Source organism: Rhamphochromis longiceps, linkage group LG5 (genome assembly GCF_057381845.1).
Source record: "Rhamphochromis longiceps isolate RC_006_pf linkage group LG5, R_longiceps_female_GT1.1, whole genome shotgun sequence".
Taxonomy (NCBI): domain Eukaryota; kingdom Metazoa; phylum Chordata; class Actinopteri; order Cichliformes; family Cichlidae; genus Rhamphochromis; species Rhamphochromis longiceps.
Genome location: NC_140561.1, coordinates 20,829,762 through 20,849,421, shown reverse-complemented (window position 1 = coordinate 20,849,421; position 19,660 = coordinate 20,829,762). Strand labels below are relative to the sequence as shown.

General features: G+C 38.8%; 1 non-coding gene across 1 annotated transcript; it reads left to right on the top strand.

Moving 5' to 3' along the window:
- The first annotated feature begins 3,729 nt into the window (after positions 1–3,729).
- trnaf-gaa (transfer RNA phenylalanine (anticodon GAA)) lies at positions 3,730–3,802 on the top strand. The gene has a single exon. It is a non-coding gene; the product is annotated as a tRNA-Phe (tRNA).
- The last annotated feature ends 15,858 nt before the right edge of the window (positions 3,803–19,660 follow it).

Sequence of the window (19,660 nt, the reverse complement as noted above, 5' to 3'; positions counted from 1 at the left end):
GATTAACGGGGGGGAGCTGAACATAAAAGTGAACGATATAGAGAATATGTAACTATGTATAAATGGCAGGAAACTGCTAAAAATACTGCTGAAAAAGGATCAACTTCACTTTTAAAGTGATAATTAAAGGGCAATATTTTCTGAAAACTTCAATAATAAAAGGCTCTCAAGTCACAGCAGGTTAACAAGCAAGATGAACTTGAGAGATCAGAACGATGGTGAAATCACCACAGACGTGAGACACCTCTTTGTGTTAGCTGTTTGTTTCTCTGGCTAGCAGAGTTACTGCTTTTGGTTAGGGGTTTGAATGATCACAGAGACAGACCGCCTCTGGACTGAGTCCTGGACATGTTGCACAATATTGGTGTCTCTTTTTCTCCTCAGGGCTTTATGTCAAATTCCCAGACTTGTTGGACAAAAAAAAAACAACCAAAAAAAATAAAAAAATGAAACAAACAAACAAAAAAAAAAAACCAATAAGCCAGCCCTCAATCAACTGTTGTATTATGGGTGTTGCAGTAAGTAAAGATTTATGTCCACTAAGTAGTTAGTTTAACTTTTAACTTTGTATGGACTCAAGACTTGGAGTGCTCCTTCGGAGGGCTTTGGGCTATCTCCTCTTTCATCCTCACCCCTTTTACACTATTTGTGAGACAGACAGAAGGCAGTAATTATTGTGTATTCATGTACATTTTTTCAGGGATGTAAATAATAAAGAGTCTGAGTTAGGTTTTAGTCCAAATAATAATAATAATGATAAAATCTTTTACTTTGGCCACAATCATCTGCCGGACAGAAAATCAGCCATTGTGATAAACTCTTGGTGAGCTGGAAAGTTACTGTAAAGAGAAGATACATGTAAGTGAATTTGTGTTAATACTGTATGTGTGTACACTGTACTGTACATTTATGACCATGTGTATAGAGAAATATTAGTATTGTATAAGATTTATAATATGTGTCATTGTATAGAGCAGAACAGCATCTGTATTAAAAAGGTGATCAAAGTCCATCTGTGTCACTCAATACTCATATCATGTCCAAGGTGATTGTTTTTGTCAACACTCAAATATTGAACTGCTATTATTAGCCAATTTAGTTACACGGGAGAAGCTGTTTTCCCACATGTCTGCGTCGAGTTATTTTAAAAGTGGTTATGGCTCAGCAGGTAGTGCAGGTCGTCTAGCAGCTGAAAGGTCAGTGCAGTCGGGATGACCCTACTTTATCCATCAACAGGGAGTGTGATAGGTAGAAAGCACTTAAGGGATGTCTGTGTCAATGTGACTTGTAGTCTAAAGCGCTTTGATTGCTCAGAAATGGTAGAAAAGCACCATTCAAGTAGTATCCATCCATGCATCAATTCTCCTTAGCTTATCCTTAACAGAGCTGTAGGGGGGAAAGGAGCCTATCCCAGCTGTCGTAGGTCGAGAGGCGAGGTACACCTCGGACAAACTGCCATTCTGTCGCAAAACTAACCATACAAATAGTAGTCCGTTTCTAATATTTGATATAAGAAAACTTTCTATTGGTTAGAGGTACTTGGCTAGGAGAGGAAAATGTGAACACAAAGCCGAGCAAATCAAATAGAAATGATACAGATTTCTAACCGAACAACCAAGAAGACCTTTACTACAGACAGACTCGATCATCATTCAGAATTATTGCGGACAAGTATACTGAAAGGTCAAACAGTCTTCACTTCAAGTGATGTCTCTCAAATCTCAAGACTGTTTAACATTTGACAAGGATGTGATCTGTAAAGAGAAGAATAAAATATGACATTTGCGTCACTTTAATTATGAGCAAAAGCTTTTAAGACAAATGAAAGAAAGACATGAATAATGTGATTGGGCTTTATCATAATTGCACCCAGTTATCTGCAGTTTTAACAGAGAACTGTTTGGATTCATCGGGACAACTTGGGAATTCCTCCATCCCTTTTTCTCTGGACCCCACTACCCAAATCTGTCTCTTTTCCCTCAGCTGTTCCTCCCTTTCGACATCTCCTGTTTCCGCTCCCTGTTTCTCTGATTCCTAAATTTAGAAACTCCGTCCCAGATACTTGCAGTATTTAGTGCTGACTGTAGTGAACCCTCACTATGCATCACTCTCATGTGACAACTGTGCTAATATCCAATAATAATGAAGATGAAACCTGTTATTCAGGTAAGCATCTGTCAAGGCGGCTCAATCGCTTGATGTTGACACTTAATTTTTAATTTTACCAGAACAAATTGGTCTGCGCGCGTCACGCATGCACTTGTGTTTGTTGCCTTACTGATTTGAGCAGTGAGTCAAAACTGTACATTCCTCCATCCTGCTTGATAATCTCATCAGTCCCCCTCCTCTTTCGCACTTCCATTTTCTTCTTTGGCTCTCCTTCTCTTTATTCTGCCGGTCTGCATCTCTCTCATCTCTTATCCACACTCAGGCCTTCAAGAACAAAAGCGAGGAACAGCTGCAGTGTCTGTGAAGGAAGGAAAGTCACCTTGAGGGATGACAGAGGGACAAAAATGGGAGAGAGAGATTGAGAGAGAATGAGAGGCAGAATGGAGGGGAGATTAGGGGGAAAACAGAGAGGGGACGGGAGGCAGAGAAACTGGCATTGTGATATTGTATGACTAATAAAGGGACAGCACTGCATCACTGCAGAACCCTGTTGGAAAAAAAGAGAAGTGTAGAACGATAAGATTAGCAGGCTTTATGGTTTTCTACTTTAGGCCAAGAGGAGTCCCACAATACTGCTTCAGACTACAATTTTATGACAAAGTCTCACACAGTTTTTCTAAAGGCCTTCTTTAATGTGTGTAAGAGTAAATGTAATTAATATCTGGTAGGATGTGTATCAGGAGCACTTTAAGAATGAAGAAATGTGGGCTTTAGATGAAAAAAGACAGCGAAGGACAAATTGCAGAAAAATAATCCAGTGCTATGTCAGAGCATTGGAATACAGCATGCTAGTAAACGTAAAATATGCTGCAATTATTTTGTTAAATATATTTATTTTTTCCCTAGTAAATATGTACTATTTTTATTGCCTTCATTTCATATAAATCCCACCCCATCCCAGCTGAGCAGTCTGAGGTAAATAAAAATCTATTTGGCCTGATTGAAGTAGAGTCCCAAATTGATGATGCATCTAGTCTATGGTGATTTGACCAACAAAATGAACAGAATAAGCTCATTACGATGCTGGATATCCGTTTTACTTTGCAGCTATTTTTATCACGAGCCATAGACAGCATAGCAGCAACAGCAACAGCAACAGTAATAATAATAATAATAATAATAATAATAATAATAATAATAATAATAATAATAATAATAATGAACGGGAACAGCATGTTATGGTCGCCAATGGCGCCATCTTGTGTCCAAACGTTGGAACAATTGTAACTGATCACAGCTGAAATGCAACATTATCTGAAACTTTTCCGTCGTTTTTCGTTCTTTTCACTGTCTTTGTAATAGCAGTGGCGGTATTATTAAAACCTTTATTTTCGTACTGCTTTATGGCTCCCTGTGGCTCAGGACTATGACGTCTAGCGGCTTGAAGGGAAATTCTACCGTTACCTGAGTCCTCTAGATAGCTTTATGGCTCTATCTATTTACGTCAACTATCAGCTGTTGGGAGAGAATACGAAGTTCACATACAAACATATTTACTTCATACGTGTCACATAGGTAAAAAACCATTTGGTATAGATTTACGACGTTGCAGCACATACCGCCGAAATAGCTCAGTTGGGAGAGCGTTAGACTGAAGATCTAAAGGTCCCTGGTTCGATCCCGGGTTTCGGCAGTAATGGTGTTGACTTTTTACCTCTTTTTGACCATTCAGTGCGTTATTTAGTAGGACTTTAATTTAAATATGAGCATCCACTAAAAGTGGATCATGTAACGTTTTGCCTAACATGACATAGCATATATTTAAGTATTAGCAACAACTTTCATTTCATCGACATAAAAAATACAAAAGAGCCACATGCCATATTCACTCCTACACAGCTTTATAAAAATGTTTAAATTGTTTATTTTAAGCATATTAGGTTTCACAAATATGCATTGTTTTATGGTTTGGATCATTTTTAACTGAATAATATTCAGTAGTTTTGGAGCATTTAATTATACTAACAAGTTATAAATTAACATAAAAGTGTACGATCTTAGTATCTGAACACATTTTTCATGTGCCAGCTGCATGGGTTTGTTCTGTCCTGTGTCGACCGACAAATGAAATCTAATGTTTAGGCATCGACGCAAATCAGCAGCACTGCAATTCGCAGATATTTCCACTAGAGGGCGATCTTGGTCATCAAATCACTCAACATCATAGTGTTTACTTGCAGAGCTCAAAGCAATTAACAGTTAGTTTAGCAAGTTTCAAACTCATAAAGAGCAGTAAACAAGGGGCGTACAAGCGCTTATCGCCAAAAAAGATAATTTCATTCAAATAACAGACTTGTTTTGATTAACAGTAATTCATTTCCAGCATTCCTGGGAATATTCAGAATCTGGAAAAGCCCGTGTACTTAACTTTAATTAATATTATCCATCCTGTCTACATATAGATAGTTTGTAGAATAATGTGTCTGCTTTAAAGCAACAGTTTAGGCACTAAGTTTACTTAAATTTCTTCAAATTTCTCGTGGTGTGAGCTATAAAGGCCAGCTACAAAGAATATATATTATAGCATCTCTTATTTCTGTCTTACAATTTATTGTTTTCAAGGTAATGTAGAATTTATGTATGCAACCATTCAACGGCAAAGCATGAAGACAGGATATTAAAGAAGGAAAGAAAAGACATATTTTTAGAGGTAGGCATAAAACTTGTCATAGTACAGGGTGTTTGAGGATCTATTGGTGGAATGCATTGATGTAATAGTATATTCACATCCCTGCATTACTTATTCAGTGCATGGAGAACAATTCATTTGACGAAGAGGAGGTGGGAATCATTTTTGGGTTAAGCTGATCATGAATTTTTCTGCAGTACAATTCAATCTAAATGTAGAAACAACAAAAAAAGCATGGCATGACAGACAGTTTAAAAAAAGTTACAGATTTGGTCTACAGATTTTAGTGCATAGACACATCCTATTTTTTCTTCTTCTTCTTTTAGTTTTTTGGATCATGTACCGACCTCCGTGCAGCCAGTTACCTTCTCTGTAAAAAGTTTTAAAAGTGTTCAGTCTTTCCTCAGTAACTATAGGATCTGTGTGGTCTTCAGAAATTTCTGAAACTGGATATTTCATCTTTCATCTCGCACAATGAAGAAATATGACCATGCCAACGCAGCTCCTTACACTGTGGACCTGTTATCTCGTCGAGGGTATAAAGGTGCGCCATTATCAGCAGCTATATGCAAAGAAAGTCGCTCACGTGACTTCTGTGACATCACTTTACACGTTAAATACCTGGAATTTACTGCCACTCATTTTTTTTGTTTCAGTATTTCAACACAGTAGTGATCTCTGTCACTTTTGTTTATCATTTTCACTGTTTCTTATTTTGGGTTTTCAAATGGGATCCAGATAAAAAGCTTTTAATCTGTGTGCATGAAGGTATCACTTAAAGACAGCTCTCACAGTCACCATGTCCATATATTTAGGATCAGGCAATCCTTGGAAAACCTACAATATCCTGCACACAGAATCCTTTGCTTTTTTCCTACAATTTGTAGGTCTCCCCTCTCTCTTTATTTTCCTAAAAAAAAAAAAGAGTTCACCTTTCTGGTACATTTAAAAAAGTGTAAACACACACCCTGGGCACCTGCTTCCTGTCACTGCCTCCTCTCCATCTACCACATGTTTTTGACCTTTGTACACAGTAAAAATGGCTCTATCAAAGTCTAAACTCATTCACTTCCATTTCAGCTTCAACTGGTTTTGTTTCTTTGCTAGTTTATTTATACACACTTTTCCCTTAAAACTCTGAACCCAGTGCTCTGTAAACATGACATAGGAATGCATTTTTGTGGGGGGGGGGGGGTTTGTTTTGCTTTTTTGTTAATACACGTGTCTGTGTGCTCATGAAGAAAAAAAGGGAGTTCATGTTTGTACTTGATTTTGATTTGCAGAACATGTTTTGTAACAGGTTTACCAGCTTACAGGATTGTTTTTCCATTTTCAAAAAGTTAACAGTGAATATGAACTATTAAAATCAGACTTTCTTTATGGATTGTGTAAATGTATTTGTTTACACTGGTTTTGCCAGATGTTTTTTTCTGGTAAAAGGGAGTTTTTCCTTCAAACTTTTGCCAAGCGCTTGCTGATAGAAGGTCATCAAATTGTTTGTGTTTTCTCTCTAATGCTATATGGTTTTTAACTTGCCGTATAAAGTGCCCTGAGATGACTGTTGTTGTTACTTGGCACTATATAAATAAAACTCCAGTGAACTGAACTGACAAGTTTAAGTCAACCCTTTTCTGATATACAGATACAAAAAAGGGCATCATATGAATTTTGGGGGAAATAGTTAAGTGGTTTGCGTTTTAACATTTAACTTTAGTGTTATTATATAACAGAGCATTATATAACAAGGAAGTGCCTGGGTAAAAAAAAAAAAGGTATTTATGCTAAACCATGCTCTTCCTGAACAGTCTGAAAAAAAGAAAGATATACTACTTGTTTAGTGGTATCCTAACCCATATTTACCTCAGCGTTGTATTGACCAAGGATGCAAATCTTTTGCGAGTTTAATAACACACTGAACAAACTGATGACTCAGAAATTGTGCAACTCACCCCTTTTCAACCCTTTATGGACAATTATGGTCAGGTAGAAGTGTGAGTGTGTGTCTGTGTGCTTGTGGATGTGTTAGTCAGATTAGTCATTATATATTAACAACAAAATAAACTCTTGATGTGTACTGTATTATGTAGAAATTTCTGACTCAGCTTTAGCCTTTCTCACTGAAGACCTTTGGACATGTCACTGCAGGGTAACTCATTAAATTGGACTATAAGCCACTTTCTTTGAAATGACCCAGTAAGCAGTGAAAGGCAAGCAAAACACACTGCAGCACCTTAAACTGTTAGATTGTGATTTGATTCCACTGTCTTGTGTGAAAAAGACAAGGAGTGTGTTCAGTTTTTAAAAGTCTGGCCCAGAGGTGACCTGAATGAAAGCAGTTGGGAATCCTTATTCGCTGCACTCGTGCGTTTCCCCCTATAAAAAAAAAATCTAAATGTTTACTCAGCATTTGTGTTGAATTTCAATGTCAGCACTGCAGGCAGAGGACAGGATGAGTGCTTTGTTTTGCTAATTTCCTGTACTTACCCAGTCCACTCCCACAGTGTGCTTCCTCTTTCCAGACCTCAGATCCTCTGAAAAAGAGAAATGACAAAGTCACTGGGTAAGAAATCAGACTTCTAACCCAGAGTAACACAGAGACTGACCTCTGAGAAAGTGGAAAAACAGACACTGAAAAAGAGCCAGTCACTGATATTGTTACTTTCAACACATTATCATTGTGCACAGACACTGGCCTGTCTATTAGTTACAGACATGGAGCCAAATGCACAAAAGCCAGTCTGACTTCCTGTCTCTACCTGTTCAAGTCTCACCTGCTCCAGATAGTCAGCAGCTGTTTCATGTTACCACAAATGCAAAATTGCCATTATCACAACAAAAGCAAAAGGACAGGTTGTGTGATGGGTTTTCTTATCCACCTTGAGACTTTAATACATATTATCTAACACCTGGGATTTGGCAGGTTAAGGAACCTTAAGATCGGTTGTAACGTTCAACAGGGGGAAAAGGATCACTTAGAAAAAAGTCAAATAGTAATTTATTTCAGCTGACCCGTGCTTTGTGGATTTAACTACCTGAGTTCAACTAGATATAAGCAGATGTTTCATGAGCTGCATGGCTGATTTTACAACCTAGATACTGTAAGGCTGGCATAAAATGTCAAATTCATTGAGTGAATCAAATCACATCATATTTTCTACCCATTTGTATACTGCAATTAGTTTCACAAAAACACAACATAACATAACAGCAACACATTGTCTATAGATCCGATTTGAAAACTTTAAAGTAAATTAGGACAGTAAGATTTAAATTTCCAGTTTACCAAATTTCACCTGCTTTGAAAACAATCTCTCTTCTTCCTCCCGTGGCCTTTCTTTCTTACATCTTTCTATCTCTGTCAGTATTGAACTTCTTTTTCTCCCCCGTTAAATGAAGTGTGTGCACCTTTAGCTAGCAGGCACATTTTATGACAAACTCTTCAGGGAGAGTTTGAGTCTTTGCTGATATTTTTTGAGTTGCTTGAAAAGCTGCATTTAAAAATGTAATTGTTTATGCTCGTGGTCATATACCAAAGTAGTATGACCACAACTTTACATCTGCACCATTAACGCATCACAGAGGTGAGAAGAAAAAAAGCACGTATCGAGAGTCCACGCAGTCCATATGCAAGGATGATCTTCGTGTCATTACTGGAGTCACTTCCAGGCTGCATCACACCAAAAATGAATAATTGAACAGAAATATGCATTCACCTGCCTATCAGATTAATTGCTCATTATTTGAAGGGGACCGAATGCCTGGATTGTCCCACTTCAACCCCTGGGTCTGCTATTATAATGGTGCCACGGTAACAATTCCATATAGAGAAAAAACAAGCCAAGTAAACATTAAACTCATCTGGCTGTTAAAGTTTTTAATGGCATCTAACAGCCACCGTGGCCCATATCATGTGTTTCTAATGTAATAGTAGTGTATATTTTTATGTGGTATTGTTGAAAATACCTTGTGGGTAGCTGTTTCCTTTGGGACTGACAAGAGATTTTTTAAGTGTGTGTTCATCTATTTATTTTTCAACTTGTGTATGTTCAAGTTATCACATGCCTGTTAATTTCTTTGTGACAGAAATCTTCCACCTCAGTGTTAAATTCAGTGCAAAGGGTGACTTAAGAAGAAAACACAAAAAAAATCGAAACCCAAAACAGAGTAACTGCCCCCACCCCCAACACACACACACACACACACACACACACACACACACACACACACACACACACACATGGGAATAATGAATAATGAAACAGGCACCCTGACAAGGGGTGACTCAGACAGACTGGGAAACGGGAAGACAGAGAATGAAGGAGGGGAAAGGAAAACACCTGGAGACACAAGGGAAAACTAAAAACGAAACTAGACCACCGATGCATGCAGTAAACACTCCCTTTCATTTTGCTCTATGTTTCATTTTCTAAGAAGGGATGTTAGAAAGTAACATTCATCCAATTCAACCACACCTGTCAATGAAAAAAACACTAAATAAAGAAATAAGTGGGATAGTTGTTGGTAAGTGCAGCTGTTTCCGATGTATCAGCAGTAGACCTGTTTGTAATCATGCTTTGTATTTATATCACTGAAGTAGGGAAAAAACAGAAAGTCCACTGATTGTTTCCATAATAGACTTGTATTAAAGGTCAACAGAGTGAAAGCTGTTGTTATATTTGACATGTAAGTGTATTCTTCTTAAAACAAAACAGAAGCAATATCTATCAGATGAAACAAAAAGAAGACGTCCTTGTCTTTATTTTTTAATTTCCTTTGCTTTCTATCGTTTTTCTGACTTAGATGTAATTCATCTTAAAAAAATGTCAATTGTAGGAATGCCATAGACAAACCTTGAGCTAAAACTAGAAAGGTACAGAACATTAGGTCAAACTCCTGCCATGCATGTTTGCAGAGCAAATAAAAGTATGAGGTAACTTTGTGTCTGTTTTGACTGTACGGAGGTGTCCTTTGATGTTATTATTTACAGGTTGTCCCCTTTTCTCACCGTTCTCTTAGCTGTTGATGGAAAACAGTGTAATGCAATCCAGTGAGACACATACCACAGCGGGAGTGACTCTTCTATATCAGGGTAAGAATTCCCATTGACTAGTGCATTGGAAAATCTTTATTTATAGAATGGGAATGAACATTAAAGGAGTGCTTCCACAATTAGTGTTGCAATGCTCTGGGGGTGACTGCTGTCGTGATCGACGTGTTCTTCTCTACCTGTGCCCTGTTGCTCAGATCGAGAGGGAACACATCAAGGGCGTTGGCACATGTGCAGGTCTTTGTAAGATAGTCTTACTCAGCCCTGACTCCAGCAAAAAGAAAATTATATTCAAAACCCTCATATATCATCTGACAGCAAGGTGATTATTCCTATAAGTCCTCTGATGATAGGGAATCTGGTATAATCGCACCCCAATGATGCTCCAACTGTGATGTTTGCAGGATTTGCAGAGACAGGGATGTCATCTCTTAAAAACCTCCGGCCATCAGGGAGTCAGGGCCATCATTTGGCATTGTCTTTGCTGGGTCACAGTGTGGCAGGACTGTCAGCTCAGCAGAAGCAAGCTTTTCTAAACACCAGGTGAAGCAACCGCATCTTCGCAAGCCTACCAATCATCCCTCTCTCTACATGCATTTATGTAGACCTAATGTTGTGCGTAATCCGGCCCTTCCCGCTGTTTACACAGATCAGACATTTTCTAGAGGCAGGGAAAGGAGCAGACACTTGGCTGGGAGTTTGCTAAGCCTGGCTCATTAAACACAAAAAAAGAAACTATACAAGTTGGCAATATTAGGTCGAGTCCGAATATTTCATTTATACTTCTTCTTGCAGTAAACATTATTAGATTTTGTGCGTCTATTATAGGTTAAGAGAATGTCCTCCATATAACTTCCATCCAGTGAAATTAATCTCCTTCACAATATATTCCAACTGTGATGACTGCAGACTACACGTCGATCCAGTCTCTTTGAAAGTAGATTGGTGCTAAGATCACTACTTGACAGCACGGGCACCCCGAGTAGTGGGATAATTGTAACACCCTCGAGGTCCTCTCGTCTTTCGCACGTGATGGAAAATAAATGAGGTCGAGGTTGTGATGAGATCATTCTATTCTATTCTTACAGTTTCTCTTGAGAGCATCAAAAGAGCCCATAGGGTTGGTATAATTATCTCTCTGAACTCATTTTATCTTCCACTCACTGGCAGAAACACACGTTGTCCTACACAGGATCGTTAACTGTGTAAGGTGCCCTGAAGTGTTAAGCAGCTGGTTGAGTCTACACAACGAGATTGTGTAGTGTTGCATTACCACATTCCAGGATCTCAGGACACACAGTGAAGGGATTAGGATGAACAAATGAAACACGTACTCCCTGAGGAGTCCTGACACACAATGACATGCAATATCACCAAACATCTGTACCATTACAGCTACAGTACAACTCCAAAAAAAAGTACCCAGGGCATAGAGTTGTAATTTTAAGCTCGCTATAAATATATTCTGAGCTTTTCTTGTCACAGGGTGGGTAGATGAAACAGACAAATTTATAGCTTTAGTTGGATTGGCTACAACAATTGTATATTTAATTGAATTATTATGAAAGAACTCAGACATACAAAACTGAACATTTGCATATGTCTTTAAAGAGATCTACAGACTTGACAGATATATGTCTATCTAGCTCTTGTTTACTGCCTTGCAACAGTGTTTCAAACTAATGTTAGCTTAGGTCAATGAACAACCAGCATATACAGCATACAAAAAAACCACCAACATATACTGCATATCGATACAAAAAAGAAAAACTGATCAGGTTTCATATTAGATATCTTGTTAGCATTACTGTTATCAAGCGGGATCAGTGCCAGACCATCGCACAGAAGCTGTTAGCAAGTAAGCATGCTGAGGGGTAGCTACTGAGCAATGAAAAGTGTGAATCTTTCATTGGTTACTATGTAACTTTAAAATATTTTGCACAAAGAAGCCAGTTAGAAGCTAATTAACATGTAACACCATCCATTCGGAGAATTAGCTGAAACTAGTTTTGTGATTTTAGGCAGCTGGCAATTCATCTGTGTTTGCAGGCAAGCTAACAGTAGTTAGCATTACGCTGGAGGTGATGGAAAAACAAATTTCTCTGTTAAAAGCATGTCCCAGTAAAATGCCTTTATTTAAGAACAATGAGAGAGGAGCTGACAAGTGAAATAACTTCCAGTCTGGATTAGCATCAGGTATGTAATGTGATGGAATATTGCTGTAAAACGCTTTTGTCTGTGTATATAGTATGATAACCATTAGAACTACTCTTAATTTTAGTCCCCTCTCATAAGAATCATCTTCAGGTATTTAGATTTAGGCAGTCTGACATGTCTTACACATAATTATTCTATTCACAAAATCTCTCATCCTCCATTGCTCCATAGTAGAAAGAACAGAAAATGACTGAGCCACTGCCAGAGCGCTATTTTCATTCTTCTTTTCTAAGCCAAGGCTGTGAAGAAAAAAAAAAATCAAGGATCTTTCTCAGTGCATCTGTCACAAACTGTGCAGCACTAACATTCACTGGACGTTATGTAAGGCAAAGGATCTCTGTGGAGGCATGTTAGCAGTATTCCTGACCCTTGGCTTGTGCTTACATTTGCTCCTTGTGGTGATACTTCCGAAATTTCCTCGTCAGCTAAGTTCTACTTAGACGGGATAATCACTCACACCCATGGAAAAAAAACCCATCAACACTTCAAAGAGTGTTGATGTTTTTGAATAAAATAATTAAATGCAACAAGCTTGGCTTAAGTGTCTTGACATGATTAAAGCAAAACAAAGCTGGGTGTTGACTACGGGCTGAAAACCTGACATCTCACTTATGTAAGAGAAGGTCTGAGTAGCACTCACTGGCTTATGTGGGTCTGAGTGTGCTCAATGGGAGGAAGGAGTGGCATAAACAGAATGAAGATGTAGATAAAAAGCCAAACCACTCTCACTTTCTCACCTCCACACATTTGATAAATCTCTGCTTGCAGTGGAAAGCTACTGAAATTGCTACTTTCTCACATCAGAGAGGCGTCGTTGGCAAGGGCTTCAGACATTATTTAACTATCTAAAAAGCAGTTATGATGTAATGAATTGGAATTTTTGACAGCATAAAATGACCCCGACAGTCTTAATCTCTGTTTGTGCTACAAATCTGCACCTCCATTCAGATCATTTATTTAGTGAACACAGGCACAGAGATTGTGTTAGGGCTACTAAAAATTATTGCATGTGGATCATTTGTTACATTCATAACACAAATCAGTGCAAGATCCCCATGTCCTGCTCCAAGTCTAACATGGTATACTGTGGACATATATGTAAGTTCATCATCAGGACCACGGATGAAAAACATGCTGACTGGAAACTCTGGGGGATTCTGTCTCAACTTCCTCTTCCTCTGCTGCTATATTTAAGCTGTTCTCATTAACAGAAAATGTTCTCCTGCACAGCCACTAATTTACCAGTCTTTCATTCCTTCATGTGAAGCTTTAGTAAAACTTTCCATCTCATTTCAAATTTTTCTCACATACTTTTTCTTACACCTTGGGAGAACCTGTCCCAGTTCCCAGCGCTTTTTTTGGCAGAGCTTTTTATGAAGACTATGCACCCAATCAGGGAGAATAGGTGGGAAATACGGATTAGCTTAGAGAATCTCTTGACTCCTCAAGCAGCTCATTTCATTATCCCAGCAGTGCATTACCTGTCGGCATAATTACCACTTGACTTATTTCCTTAAGCCTTGTCACTTTAGTGTTCCTGACAGCAAATGGTAACTGGGAACGCTGTTCACTGAGAGTTTGTGTTGACATTTGTTTTCACAGTGTAAGCTGCTATCTTTTCTGGCAGTGCCCTTCGTCTGAGCACAATGTTCTCAGCTGTCTGTGTGCTCAGGGAATAGAGCCAAATGCCCTTTGCTGCCTGCCAGTCAAACGGCTTTACATCCATGACTTCTTCTGTTTCATCCTATCTCTTCATTGTTCTTTTTGTCCTCCTTTTGTATGGACCCTTTCTTGATCTCTGGGATTTACCGCTCGTAGTTGTGATGATGGGCTTGCGGGTCAGTGTTATGCAACCCTGCGATTATTACATGGGACAAATTGAGTCAGACAGGCTGAAAGGACTGTACATAGGCCAGGGCTTAAGATAACATTGCTGTAGAGCCATCACTGAAAAGAATACACTTTATAATATTAAAAGCTTAGAGGAGATGGTGATGTCAATGATGGTTTATGCCGTGTATGTAAAGGGCTAACATAGGGATTTGTTCTTAAGTTAGTATGAATTAACATGTGAGTTTCTTACTGCTTACTTATTAAACTAGAGTTTCATTCCACTCTTCCATTCTTTTGTGGTTGTTTTGACAGTGTCCCAGACTTTTTACATACAAGGACAGATGATTGGCATCTGTGGCAGTGGCCTAGACTGGCCCAGGTCCCAAACCTCTCAGGATTCTCATAAAACTTCTCCTGTCACTGAGGCTCACTGGGTCCAGTTTCCTTTGGCATCAGAAAGTGACAGAAAAAGAGCAGCAAATGATAGGATGACTCAGGGGAGTGGCTGGTTTTTCTCAAACATACATACATACATATCCGCACTGGTGCGTATTTGTTTTCCTGGATAGATCTCATGTATGTCAAACTTTATTAATTAACTTTCAGTTAATGTGATGTAAGCTTAGCTGTTTGCCAAATAGTTGCCTTGACATTTCTAATCCAATATGGACTGGTTTTATATTCCACTGAGCTCCAGTTTATGTTGCAGGATACACTACTGCAGACTGGATCAAAGCTTTCAACACTGTGCCCTGAAATCTAGTTTACTTAAAATAAGAATAAGATGCCATCTAATAAGAAGTAGATTACAAATCTTTGCAATCAGAAATAATATTAAATCAATTTTCTCTCTGTAGATGAGTGTAACCTACCTGTGTTGCATTATTAGGTTATAAAGGCCACAGTGTGAGGAATGTTTATCCCCCTCCTGATGCTCAGCTTTTTGGACAGGTTCACTATCAGCTGCCTTTTTCTTTTATAGACAACAGGCTGGTAGAACTGGCAATAACATCCACTGTCTGCTTTAAAGTGGGTAGTCCTGCTCCACCATTACCAAACAAGTCAGTGTTTTCTTTCTTTTATGTGAGCACTGGTAACAGTGCAGGCATAGAAGGCTGGGAAGCAACAGAGTGGCACAAATTTAAACGTAACCCTGTTTACATGTTAATATTGGCATTCATTTGGCATCTTTATGATTTTTTTTTTGAAAGATGGAGACTTTTTAAAAGGCTGCTTGAAAAAAATACAAATGATATCGTTATTATAAAGAAATTGAAAGTGTAAGCAAATTACAGATACATTTACTCAGCAATACCCACTACCACAGCAGTCTATTGCAACTGGACTGAATTTGGTTGAAAACATGATATTTTGCTGATTATAACCTTTCTTTAGTGGTATTTGATAACTGTATTTTTGGCATATTCAGTTTTGCGTGATCTTCTAGGTTTGATTTTTCTTTGCGTATATCTCTGCACTGACAGCTTATTCACTTGTTATAAGTTGATTTTATTTTCCCGGAATCCTGTATGCTGCCATGTCTCTCATCGGAGAATGATACATCTAATGGTTAACTGCACAGAGTTAATGTTTTGGGGTGAGTGCATGCCTCGTCGTGTGCAGGACAGAAAGTATGAGAATGTCACCACAGAGGTTACTGGAGATGTCCACTGGGTAAATGATGTCATGCTCTACACATCTGGTGACGCAGGGCAATAATCTAAAGAGTAGCCACACACACACACCCACACACAGTTTCCCACTCTGATTACCTTTTACAACGTCATCATTTTAACACTGGCCCAACAGACTGCAGCAGAAATTTTCCCTTATGATTTAGCCACTAAATACTCACTGCTGCATCGTTGTCACAGTCACAGATTGTCATTAACACATTTCCAATCACCTCCTCCACGTTTACACCAAAGATGCTGCAGTATCTGACTGTTTGCTGTTCGTCAGATCAGTTGATGGGAACTCGTCGTCCCTAACAACTAATCTAACCAGTGCTGAGAATTACCGCACATCCTCCGGCCGCATAGTGATGCTGAATTTTATGACATAATATAAATCTGTGAGCGGTTTGTCATATGTGACAAATGCATATGGAGTTATTTTGCCAGAAGTAAAAGCATTCAAAAAAAAATGCAGGCCCTGTTAGCAAGTAAAAAAAATAAATAAATAAAAAAAGGAAGAAAACTACAACTACTTTCACATATATATGAGGATATTATGCACTATTTTTGTGCATTTTTTTTAATTATAGTGCTATACTTATTATTCAATTTACATCAATATGCTCACATCTATTATCCTATGTTGTGGGTGCTCGCCAACTCTTCAGTGCTGCTTCTGTGTCTGGTATTTTTCCAATGAATTCATGTAGGGAGGTGAGGTGATGGATCTATCCTCACAATGGCTCAGTTTTTTTGTGATGTGTGCTAAGTAGCGCTCACCCTGCCCTCCTCCTCTATCCTTTTCATCTTCCTGTACACCATCAGTCTGAGCCTCGGCACTGCAGCACTTGCTCTGGTTGGAAAATTCCACACTGCAGCAGAGCGAGGGGTGGCAGTGGAGAGGGAGACGCAGGTGGGATGGGATAGAATATGCTTGAAAGAAGTAATCCATGCTGTGGGTTTTGCAATAAATCGTAGGAGGATGCTACCACTTTCAATGATAAAAATATTATAAGTGACAGTAGTTAAAGAAAGAAATTGGGCTTTCGGTTATCTGTGATGCAATGCAATGAACAATGTTGAAATGCATTACATTGCAAAACTGAGAAAAAGGTTTTGTTTTGTTTTTTGTTATCATTATCTCACCTTGATACTATGCAATAAAATACAGGGATATGAAGACAGAGGTAGATTTTTGAGCTATTTAAACAATCATGTTAATTTATGTAAATACTTTTGGAGATAAAGGAGGGAGTCCTGTATATCAGCAGAAAGAGGAAGAGAGACCTTGAGGGAGTGGGTGATGGAGGGATGGAGGGATGGAGGGATAGGAAAATGTAGTTCTTTGGCTACAGCCTCTGCAGAAACGTGCATCAATCATCACGTGCTTTGAGAATAAGCAGAAAAACACTGCAGCGCCCTAGCACTACAGCTTAGAGCTGGCACCCACAAACACTTAGCTACAGATTTAATCCAAGCCCCCAGAATTTATGCTAAGACTACTCACAAAGATTATTGGAAATGTGCATCGTGCATTTTATCATGTCTGTCAGATCTAATCCATTTGCAGGTGTCCTATACACACCATTACCACTGATATAAAATACACAATAATACAGCAGCCTATGGTAACACAAGGGTCACCATAAAAACCTACAAGCTGATTTTCAGTCCAATGTTATATAAGTATCTCAATGAAAACTTAAACTACATTAAGTGATTTTGGATTTTTTTTTCTTTTACTTTTTCTAGTCAATGTGAACTCATGAGTCCAGTGGTTACTTATCACCTCAGGTTGTTATTGCAAGCCTGTTTGCAAATAGTCACAGATATTATTTAGATATTTAACTTATGGGCAATATTATTATTCAGGTGGAGACTTGAATGGAACCTGATCCAGGAGAGAGAGGCAGTGATGGGATGGAGGTGGATTCCACAAAGCGTCTGCAAGGAAGAATGACAAATGTGCAGTGAGATTTAAAGTATGCAAAGTGAAGACTGATTGGCCTGAAGAAGGCCAATCAGTCTTCACTCTGCATACTGATTGTGACAAGCTGATTGTCACAATCAGCTTGATTGTGACAATCAGCTTGACAGTGTGGGAATGTGGAAGTGATATAAACCTTAGATTAGCCACCAGGACTCCCAAGGAAAAGAAAGCAGTCTTATCGTGGCAGGAAGATCCTACCTACAGGGAAATTAATGCATGAATGTTGGCAGTAATGCATGGCACAGGGCAAGGCGTAAAATGCATAACAGAGAGGGAGAGTCTTTGATAGGCTTGGAGCTGATGTACAGCAGAGTGCAGAGAGCCTGCCAAAGGCTGCAAGTTGCAAGACAGAAAAGAGAAGAGCATGCACTAAGGCTCAGGGCCGCTGAAGGCCAGTTGACAACAGAGGGTCTTTGAATGGGCTGAGAGTTGCAAAAACAGCAGCAAGAGCAGAAGGTCTGCAATAGGCCTGAGAGTTTGGCAAAGGTCAGGAGAGAAAGGAAAACCTGGTTTAAAGTTCAAGGCCACTGAAGGCTGGGACAAAGCCAGAACATGCAATAAGGCAGAGAAAGCAGAGCGCCTGCGATAAGACTGAGAGTTGCTAAAGGAAGAGGCGAAAAAAGAGCCTGTATTAAGGCTCAAGGCCACTATTGGCCAGGATAGATCACAGAGACTGTAATGAGGCTGAGAGTTGGCGAAGCAGGAGAAAAGACAGAGACCGCGATACCACTACCAGCTATGTGCTGATGTGCCAAGAGTTTTAGACTTGAGTGATTTGGCATTATATAAATAAATGGGATGGAAAGGCTTGTAAAGCTGCTGAGGCTGAACTTGAAATTTCACCATGAAACAGCAGAGATGGAGATACTGATTTACTAGTTCTAATTTCAGGTCGTTTCGAGGATCCATCTTTAGAATGCACATATTGCCAGCTTGACTTTATAAGAAGCATGCTTGAATAATTCCTGTGGAGGACAGGAAACAGCAGAAACTCAGGTGGGCTACTCCTTCTAACTATTACTGACAATAGTACCCCTGAAACATGGTGCTAAATGTTTAAAACCCCAAAGACAGAGGAAATATGAAGACATAGAAAAGGACATACAAATCAAAATATTGAGCAGGTATGGCAAACCTTCCGAGATAACCTTTAATGGCAGAAAGTAATAGAAGTCGCACTGGAGAGCCAGGATGAATAATCACGAGAAAATGATTGTCGGCAATGATTTGAAGACAAACAATGGCTTGAGTAAAGAGAGTCAGATGGCCAAACAGGGGAGGAAGCTAAAGTTTAATAGATGGTTAACTCATTAAGATTATCTAGGATACTTAAAATGCCTAGAAACTGCACACATGGTATGCAAAATCATCTAAGAAATAAGATGGCCTAAGATGAGGTGAAAGCTTGAATTGGCTAGTAAGGGTCAGTAAGCCAATAATGTGAACAACAAGAGAGATTTACCTAATGGATGTTTCTCAGACTAACAGAAAAGTATCATTATTATTATTATTATGTAAGGCTCATTGTACTGAACTGAAAGAACTTCTGTACAAATGGCTCATGTGGATATAAAAATCAAAGCTAAACATATCATCCTATCAGGATATACGGAAACAAGGTGTTCCTGATTAAAACGAGGATATGAACACAGGCTGAAGCTGCGATATACAGAGGCTTCTGGAATCCAGACCTACCCGATAAAGTTGCTGGGACCCCTCAACTGAATTCTGCAGATAAACATTGACTACTTCATATAACTTGGTTTTGAAAAACTTAAAAGCTTTAATGTGATAATTATTGCAGTGTAGTGGGCTTATACAGGTTAGGGTTAAGGAAATGCACCTCATGACTCTTAGAACTAAAAAGGCATTTATCTGTGCAGTTAATTCAAAACATGACCCTACTGAAATTTTAGAAGGTTTACGAGGAGGAAGCTCCGGAGGGTTAAATGCAATCGTTTTAGCTAGAATTGCTGCAGATTTAACACTAGATGAATGTGAATGATCAGGCTGTTGGATTGATTGGGCTGAATGATTAGACAAGGAATTTAAGTTTGTTAACAAGGAGTGACTAGCTGAAGCAAGTATTGAACTGAACT